The sequence below is a fragment of the Neofelis nebulosa genome, chromosome 5, assembly GCF_028018385.1.
Source record: "Neofelis nebulosa isolate mNeoNeb1 chromosome 5, mNeoNeb1.pri, whole genome shotgun sequence".
Taxonomy (NCBI): domain Eukaryota; kingdom Metazoa; phylum Chordata; class Mammalia; order Carnivora; family Felidae; genus Neofelis; species Neofelis nebulosa.
In genome coordinates, this window is record NC_080786.1 from 33,232,017 (window position 1) to 33,241,710 (window position 9,694).

Consider the following 9,694-nt stretch of genomic DNA (forward strand, 5'->3'; position numbering starts at 1 on the left):
GGACTTCTGCATGTGTTGGACAAGAATCCGGGGCCCAGGATCTTCCAGGTCCTCTGCAAAAGGAACAGCACATTCCTCCCCACCCCAACCCAGAGCCTCCACTCCAGGAGCTTCTTCTAGCTGAGATTTCTTTGGGTCAGAGCCTTGAAGACAGAGAGTGTGGGGAGGGGTGGGCTTTGAGAGGTAAGTTTGTGATTAGCACTTTGGCCCTGGGCCAGCTGACCATAAATAGATTTTTGCAGTGCACATAACGTACTCCAGTTGCCCACACACACCTACGAGTGGATTTGCACGTGTGTGCATGTGTATACAGACACACACACGCTCACACGCACACATACACACCTCAGAAAGCAATTTCCCCCCAGAGCATCAAGAAAGTTCCCCTTTCCACTTAAATGCTTTTCCAAATAGTCTTATTTTATTTTATTTTTTTTATTTATTTCTCTGCCATATCCTTTTCAATCTGGAAAGTGACTTGGCCTCTTTTCCCCCATCTATTTTCTGCCTTCCCGCTATTCAGTTTAGGCATGAAACACAGAACTAGATTGAAAGCATTCAATGGCTATTCAATCGGAGAAGAAAAGAGCCCCTTGGAGCTTTATTAGATATGAAGATCCACAATAAAAATCAATTTCTGCCTCTTTATGCAGTTTAAATGACAAAGCACCCACCCATTCTGCAGCCATTGTGCCGGGGAAATGTAATTCAGTCCCCGAGCTGGGCCCAGAGCACCGCAGACTCCCTGACCTGCACTGACAGATTCCAATATGATACAGACCTTCGGAGATAATGACAGCCACTTCATCTCACTGCAAGAAAAAAGTTATCTGATATCTTTGAGGGTTAAAAGGCTATGTGGGCAGCATTTTCAATAACCCACTAAATCAGCATCTTAAAAAATACCTAAGCTTTGTTCCTTTAAAAAAAAATTTGCCCCTTACTCCTAACTCCATTTCTGAGCCCCAGATGACACTGTCACAAGTGTCTGCTGCCAAACCTATCGAGCCTTCTTCAGCACAGAGAGGGAACCTCCTAGATAATTAGTCCAAAGGAAAACAAGGTGAGAGAAATGTCTTTATTCCTCTAAGGAATACAGATCTTCAGGTGTCCAGGTCTTGAAAAAATAAATGAAATGAAACCAACTTAAAAAACAACAACAACACAACCACAAAACAAAACAACGGGGTCACAGACCTGTTATAAACAGTTTAAAATGTAACTATAAATTATAATTTCTTCCTAGTAGAAATGAACACTTTAATAGTGTCCTTTCTTCTTTAATAGAAAGAAGTTTGTGTTTGGAGAAAGTTTTAAACTGAGTTGTTGCCAAGGGAACCACTGGAAACACTGCAGCCATCCTTAGTTTCCAGGGTGGAACTGATCTGGATAGAAGCAATGGAATGAGATGTGTATTTCTCTTTTTGTTTAAGGTGAGTTTAGGATGGCTTACTTGCAGGAAAACGTGCAATGGGAAATCAGTCCTGGTGGTTCACATTCTGAGTCTGGAGAGGGACACATCAATGTGAACTTCATTCTCTTGCTCTGACCAGGGGAGGAGAAGGGTAAAGAGATGGTGAGAGAGAGAGAGAAACGGCATCTGTTTTCTGGTCCTTGGGAAGAAAGCAGAGAATGAAAGGGAAGCAGGAAGATTAAACAAAGACTGGGGAAGGACTTCTGGCTGTAAGTTGGGAAAAGCACAGGATGTCACAAAACCACCTGGTCACAGTCTGTAAGTAACATGAGGAATTAGAATGAGTCAGACCAATGAGGCACTGCTGGGGCTGCGGTGGGGAGAAATGGAGTGGGGGTGGATTGTAGGTTCCAAGAGCTCTTTGTGACTTTAGGAATGCTTCTCACTGTCAGGGCGCAAGCTCTCTAGTTGAGAAAGTATGAGGTCTCTCCCAAACTGTCCTTAAAATCCCTTTTATTGTCCTCATAATCTATAATTTGATCCCCAAATTAGTTATTTGATATATATGATATATATTATTACATATCATACATAACTATGTATAGTTATTACCCTTCAATTTTAGATTTTAAAAATGCTTTGCAACCAACCACTCTAATAAATATTCTTTAAAAAGTGGAAAATCTCAATTTAGCTCCATATCTAGGAAAACATGACACTATTGCTCAGGCCTGTCATGGCCAATAGGTTTTGTCTTGTGTGCCAACTCGGAGTGACAGGCAGTGACTATCTGGAGCAGCGCTGTCTGATAGAAATATGGGAGACATAAAAGTGAGCCACATTGGTAATTTAAAAAAATGTGCTAAAAACACATGACATAAAATGTACCATCTTAACCATTTTAAGTGCACAGCAGGGTTAATTATATGCACCTTGTTATGCAATGGTTCTCTAGAACTTCATCTTGAAAAACTGAAACTTATGCCCATTAAACGGTATTTCCCTGTTCCCCCTCCTCTAGTCCTCAGCAGCCTCTTTTCCACTTTCTGATTCTATGATTTTTGACTATTGCAGTATTTCAGGTATCCCATGTGTGGAGTCAGTATTTGTCCCTTTGTGACTGGCTGATTTCACTTAGCATAATGTCCTCAATGTCTATGTGTGTTGTAGTGTGTGACAGGTTTCCTTCTTTTTTAGAGCTGCATATTATTCTATTTTAATGTATATAACACATTTTCTTTATCCATTCATCCCTGGATAAGCATTTGGGTTGCTTCCACATGTTGGCTGTTGTGAATAATGCTGCAGGGAACATCGGTATGCAAATATTTCTTCAAGATCCTGCTTTCAATTCTTTTGGATATATACCCAGAAGTACAATTACGGGATCATATGGTAATTCTATTTTTAATTTAACTTCCATATTGTTTTCCACTGTGTGTATACTATTTCACAGTCCCGCTAAGAGTGCACAAGGGTTCTAATTTCTCCAGATCATCTTTAATATTTGTTATTTTATGTTTTTGGGTTTTTTTTTTGATAGTAGCCACCCTAACTAATGTGAGGTGATATCTCACTGTGGTTTTGATCCATATTTCCCTGATGATTAGAGAAGTTAAGCATCTGTTACATGCTTGTTGGCCATTTGCATGTCTTCTTTAGAGAAATATCTAATCAAATCCTTTGCCCATTTTTTTTTATTAAAAAAAATTTTTTTTTAACGTTTATTTATTTTTGAGACAGAGAGAGACAGAGCATGAACGGGGGAGGGGCAGAGAGAGAGGGAGACACAGAATCGGAAGCAGGCTCCAGGCTCTGAGCCATCAGCCCAGAGCCCGACGCGGGGCTCAAACTCACGGACCGAGAGATCGTGACCTGAGCTGAAGTCGGACGCTTAACCGACTGAGCCACCCAGCTGCCCCCCTTTGCCCATTTCTTAATTGGATTATTTGTTTTGTGGTGTTGACTTGTACGGGTTTTTTATATATTCTAGACATTAAACATTTTTCAGATATATAACCTGCAAATATTTTCTCTCATTCTATAGGTTGCCTTTTAACTCAATTTTTTTGCTTTGCAGAAAATTTTAAGTTTTATGTAGTCTCATTTGCCTATTTTTGCTTTTGGTGCCTGTACTTTTGGTACCATATCAAAGAAATCATTGGAAAATCCAGTGTCGTGAAGCTCTTTCCCCCTCTGTTTTCTTCTAGGAGTTTTACAGTTTCAGGTCTTCTATTTATGTCTCTACTCCATTTTGAGTTAGTTTTTGGATAGGTATAAGGTAAGGGTCCAATTTCATTCTTCTACACGTGGCTATTCAGTTTTCCCAGCACCATTTGTTAAAAAGATTATCCTTTACCCCACTGTACAGCCTTAGTACCCTTTTCAAAGATCTTTTGACCATAAGGCTGAGGGTTTATTTCTCAAATGCAATTTTAAATTTCCTAGAAGTCATATTTTTAAAAAAGATAGATGCAGTTAGGATTAATCAATTATCTGTGTGTGTGTGTGTGTGTGTGTGTGTGTGTGTGTAGTTTAAGTCAATATATCTGAAGTCTTCAATATATAAAATTATTAAATATCTTATATATTTTTAATGAAGTTTTCAAAATGTGGTGTTTTTTTTTACATGTAAGCACATGCAAGGGCAGACTAGCCACATTCCAAGTGCTCAATGGCCACACGTAGCTAGTGGCTACAAAACTCAACAGCACATTCATGTCTAGAGACTTGTGTTGAGAAGGACTGTGAGTTTCCTTGGTCAGTCAGCAGTGTCTACAATGGATAAATTTTAGGAGAGCACCCACAGCATGTTACCATGTATTTGTCAGCATGGCTTAGGTCACAGCCAGGCCTGTGACCTCACTTTACCATAAAGTTTGGTCCTTCTGCTGAGGCGACATCAGAAAGATCTCAGTTTTCACTGAAAAAATAATGGGTTTAAGGTCTTGGGGTATTGAAGCAGGTTTTCCTTAGCAGATGCAACTTCCTACCTTCGAGAAAAGTTTCTTTGTATTAGAAGAATTCCTTTGATGAAATGAGTTGGCTACATCATTGTGAGGACAGAGTGAACACCAACCCAGCCTTCAGTTGTATTGTTGGAAGTTCAAGTAGAAGAAAAGCAAATTGTATCCTTATTCTTGCTTACACCTCTAAAATGATCATTGTGATATCTTGTTCTAAGCTAGAGTTTTAAAGGAATACTCAGATTATCCTTGAAAAGAGGTACATCTTTAGTAACCAAAGCATCTTCCCAGGTATCTAAACCTTTATCTGAGTGTGTGACCATACAGTCTTCCTCTTTTCCAGAGGTGTCAGGGATTAATTTGTACCTGTTGTATTATAACACAGTACAGCCAGAACTATTTTTCAAAATTTGAGCAGTCATCATTACCTTCCTTGCAGGCTATTTCTTTAATCTCTTTGTCTTTGACAGAAATCATAGCATAATCTTTGACATTTTAAAATTCATCTTCCCAAGTCTAGTTTACTAGAGATAAGGATAATGTTTGTCTTCAAGTTCAAGGAGGCCAAGAGAATGAGACTGCAAGGGCAGCCAAGGTAATTTAGTAGGGTCGGCCTTTCTAGGGTTTTATACTATTTCTGGGTTATTTCTTTGAAGTTCAGTTCACATTGGGAATCACAGCATAAAGGCTAGAGCTACTGTGGTATTGATTCTTAATTTATAGAGTGGATATTCCTAGGAAAGTGAACTCGAGATTCTTCGGGTAATGACACAGTTTATTCCCTATAGAATATTTCTTGGGTCACCGTTCTTAACACTTCATGACTCTTGCTTCATTTTGTGGCCTTGAGGAAATTACCCAATCATACTAGACTCAATATAATGCAACTGAGAGAGGATATGAAACATATTTTTTTTGTTTTTTGTTTTTATTTATTTTTGAGAGAGAGAGAATGAGAATGTGAGTGGGTAGGAGCAAAGAGAGGGAGACAGAGGATTCTGGGGCTCGAAAGCAGGGCTCAAACTCACAAACTGTGAGATCATGACCTGAGCTGAAGTCAGATGCTTAACTGACTGAGCCACCCAGGATTCCAGATATGAAGAATATTAACAAAAATGTTAGTGAGTCACTTAGAGCCTGTTGAAGAAAAATAAAAATACCAGAATGAGATACTATGTCACTAAAGATTCTCTCTTATTTGGAAGCTGAGGTTCTTGGACTGAACTGATTCCAATTTTAATATTTGGAGAGATCAAATATTTAACTTTGCCTATGTGTTCACAGAAAACTTTCTAGAAAATAAAACCCGGTTAAAAGCTCCATAATTAAATCAGGTCCTTTTAGACAAAATATTAAAGAAAGGCTGATCAAATTGCTCATACTGTTCAGAGCTTATCTCCTCCGCCTTCTACCCCAGGTGGTACAACAAGGCCAGCTGACTTCAAGGAGTGATGAAATCAGGGAAGAGTACTTTGCCACATCTCAGGTGATCACAGCTGGCACTGGAAAGGTCTCTCAACGTAAAGATTCCTGCTTTTACTTACCTCACATGTTGTGAGGTTAAAGAGAGAAGACATAGTTGGCAAAGTGCTGGGGCTAGAAACCCTATGTACTGATTCTGTGACAGAAATTTAATTTTGGTTGGACTGCCATTTGTCCAGCTACAAGGAATAACTCATGGTTGGCAAAGCCAGTGATTAGTTTTGAAGTGAGCCAGTGAACATAAAGAGAAGATTTCCCTCCTTTGAGAAAGATATCACTCCCCTGTAAGAAGTGAAAAGCCACCAGGAAAAAGCCCTGGCCCTGCACCAACCAGCTTCCTGACTGTGGTCTTATAATGAACCAGTAGTTCTCAAAGTGTGGTCCCCAAACAGTGACATTAGTACCGCTTGGAAATTTGTTAAAAATATAAATTCTCAAAAGGTAACACAACAGATTTGATGACTGGTTTTCTCAGAAAGTCTTGCTTCAGTCTATGGACATACCACCTGAACGCGCCCGATCTCGTCTGATCTCAGAAGCTAAGCAGGGTCGGGCCTGGTTAGTACCTGGATGAGAGAAAGTCTTGCTTGCAAGGATGGTCCTTGCTTACGTCTGAAAACTGGATTTCAGGAAGGCTCCTGTCACCCCCTGCTCAGGATGGTCCATTGTGCCTAAACTGTAAATAATGTCATTTATATTAAACCCCTGTTTCTGGAATCTTGGTACACGCTAGGCAGAGAGAATGCTTATGTGACTATCCTTCAATGAAAAACCCTGGGCACTGAGTCTCTAATGAGTTTCTCTGGTAGACACCATTTTAGAAAATGCATTATCATGACTCATTGCTGGAGGAACTGAATGCATCCTGTGTGACTCCAACGGGACAGCTCTTGGAAGCTTGCATGTGATTTCCTCTAGACTTTACCCCATGTGTCTTTCCTCTTTGCTAATTTTGCTTTGTCTCCTTTTGCTGTAATAAATCTTAGCCATGAATATGAAAAAAAAAAAATCACTTCTCAGGTCCCATCCCAGACTACTAAAACAGAAATTCTGAAGGTGGGACCCAGCTACAGTATTTTAACAATTCCCTCAGATGATTCTGATACATGCTGACATTTGAGAGCCACTGGTAAGGAGTAACGTCTGGAGCGACAGCAGTCTCCTTGACCTATGACCCCAGTTGTAAAGGCTGCACTGAGTGATGCAGAGGCTGAATCCTCATGTTTCTGAACCCAGGAATTATCTACCTTTTAACTTCTTGAATCAGTTAATAATATACTGCTTAACACTCTGTTAAGTAAAAAAACAAAATCCAAATGAATAGTAAGTTATTGCTATCACTCAGGGGTTGGCAAACTGACCCAGAGGCCAAATCTGATCCACTCCTCATTTTTATATGGCTTGTGAACTAAGAATGGTTTTTACATGCCTAAATGAGAAAAATTAAAAAGAATAATATTTTGCAACATGTGAAAACTATATAAAATTTGTATTACAGCGTCCATAAATAAAATTTTATTGGAACACATTCATTTATGTATTTTCTGTGGCTGCTTTCATGCTCCCCTGCATACATGGTTGAGTAGTTGTGATAGAGACCATGTGCCCCATGTGGCTCTTGTGAGCAGGAAGTCCACTGTTCTCCCTTCCCCAGAACTGTCCAGCAACTCTGAGGAGTAAATCTTACTTCTAATCTCTAATAGAAACTTGGTAGTCTGTCCATTGCTTCTGTCCCTGGTGGGTCCTTGTCTATTGCTGCCTTGGTTCTCTTACTAGTGCAGATACCACACAGGCCAGGACAGTGCCCTCTCTGTGTCACAAGCACATGGTTAACCTTTTATTTTCAGAGCAAAGCTGTTATGCCAGGATGGCTGGGTCCAGAGGGGCTGCCAGAACCACCTCTTTCCCCGAAACCTATAGGATCATGTATGGCCTGCTCTTCCTATCAGTTAGTTTGTCCCTAGGGATTGTAGTGTTCTTTTCTTTTCCTAGTTTGTTTATTTGCTTAAGGTTTTATTTATGTGTTTTTGAGAGTGAAGTGTGGGGTGCAGAGAGAAAGAATCCTAAACATGGGGCTCAAACCCATGAACCATGATATCACGACCTAAGCTGAAATCGAGTCAGACGCTTAATCTGACTGAGCCACCCAGGCACGTCTTTTTTTATTTTTAATTAAAATTATTTGATTATATGTTTCACATATAATATTAGTTTCAGGTGTACAGCATAGTGATTTAACAATTATAAACATTATGAAGTGCTTACCGTGATAAGTGTAGGTACCACCTGTTACCAAAGTTATTCTATTACTTACTATATTCCTTATGTTGTACTTATCATCCCCATGACTTATTTTATTTGTACCTCTTTATCCCTTTCACCTATTTTGCTCACCTCCTCCTCCCCACCTCTGGCAATCAAGTTGGTTCTTTGTATTTATGAATCTGTTTTTATTTTTGTCATTGGTTCATTTGTTTTTTAGATTCCATACATAAGTAAAATCATATGGTATTTGTCTTTCTCTTTCTGACTTATTTCACTTAGCATAATATCCTCTAGGTCCATCTATGTTGTTACAAATGGCAAGATTTCATTCATTTTTTTATGACTCATACTCCATTGTGTATACATACCACATCTTCTTTATCCTTTCATCTATAGATGGTCTTAGTGTCTTTTTCTGTCCATAGACTTTGATCAGAATTACTACCATCCATTATATAGATTTGCCTGGTCCTTCAGAGTTCTGGTTATCAACAGTAGGATAGATTTTGCTAAACCATGTGGAGGAACAAAGACCTTCTTTACATTTCTTCTCCCTACAGAGTAAGGGGTAAAGGCTTCCCGAGTGACTCTTATCAGAACAAAGGGAATTTGCTTTAGGGTAACTTGCTCCTCTCTGAAACATGAAATTAGCTGATACAACAGTTTCCTGTAGCACAGTAAAATTGACAGCAAATTCTTTGACACTCCTCTGATCATGAGGGGAAGTATCTACACTCCACTTGAATCCAGGTTCACTTTGTTTGCTTTGACCCACAGACTATGGCAGAAGTGACGCTGTGCCTGTCCCGAGCCCAACTTCTAAGAGGACTGTTGGGTTTGTTTCCTTACTTTGTGCCCTGAGCCACCAAGAAAGAAGCTCCACTACCCCAAGACCACCATGTTGTGAGGAAGCCCAAGCTAGCCATGTGGAAATAGAGAAGCTGATCCCTGGACAGTCCCCATTTTCTTCAGCCCCTGCCATTTGAGTCTTACAGCTGAGAGTCTGAAATCATGGAGCAGAGAGATGCTGTCCCCATTACATCTCGTTCAAATTTCTTCTCCAGAGAATCATGAGGTGTAACAATAAAGAAATGTTGTTTTAATTTACTACATTTCTAGTAGTTTGTTATAGAGCAACAGATGGTGGTGATACAACTTTACTATGATACTGAATTTTGCTGTTACCAGAGTTTAACACTTATCAGAGGGAAGCTAAAATCTGCCTTGAAAAGAAATTTCCTTCAAATAAGGTCTGTACTTCAGTTAATGATGTGATACCAATACGAACATGAAATGTTAACACCAATGTGAATTTCCTAGTTTTGATAATTGTGTGATGGTTGTATTAATTGTTAATGTTAGGCTGGATGAAGGATATAATTGAATTCTCTGAACTACTTTCTGCAGCTCCTCTTTAAGTCTACAATTATTTCAGAATAAAAAAACAAACCAGTCTTTTTCTCTATGCCTTGTTCTCTTTTGTCTCTGAGGCTGCATCAGCGGAACACAATCTTTCTCATGGAAAACTGTCAGAGGCAGTTCTGTGTGGCTCTATTTACATCTCCCA

The 9,694-nt window shown here is 39.4% G+C and overlaps 1 long non-coding RNA gene across 1 annotated transcript; it reads left to right on the plus strand.

Moving 5' to 3' along the window:
- The first annotated feature begins 1,322 nt into the window (after positions 1-1,322).
- Positions 1,323-9,403, plus strand: LOC131511354 (uncharacterized). Its single transcript, XR_009261480.1, has 3 exons — positions 1,323-1,433; positions 1,554-1,732; positions 8,905-9,403. It is a non-coding gene; the product is annotated as an uncharacterized LOC131511354 (long non-coding RNA).
- Positions 9,404-9,694: the final 291 nt, after the last annotated feature.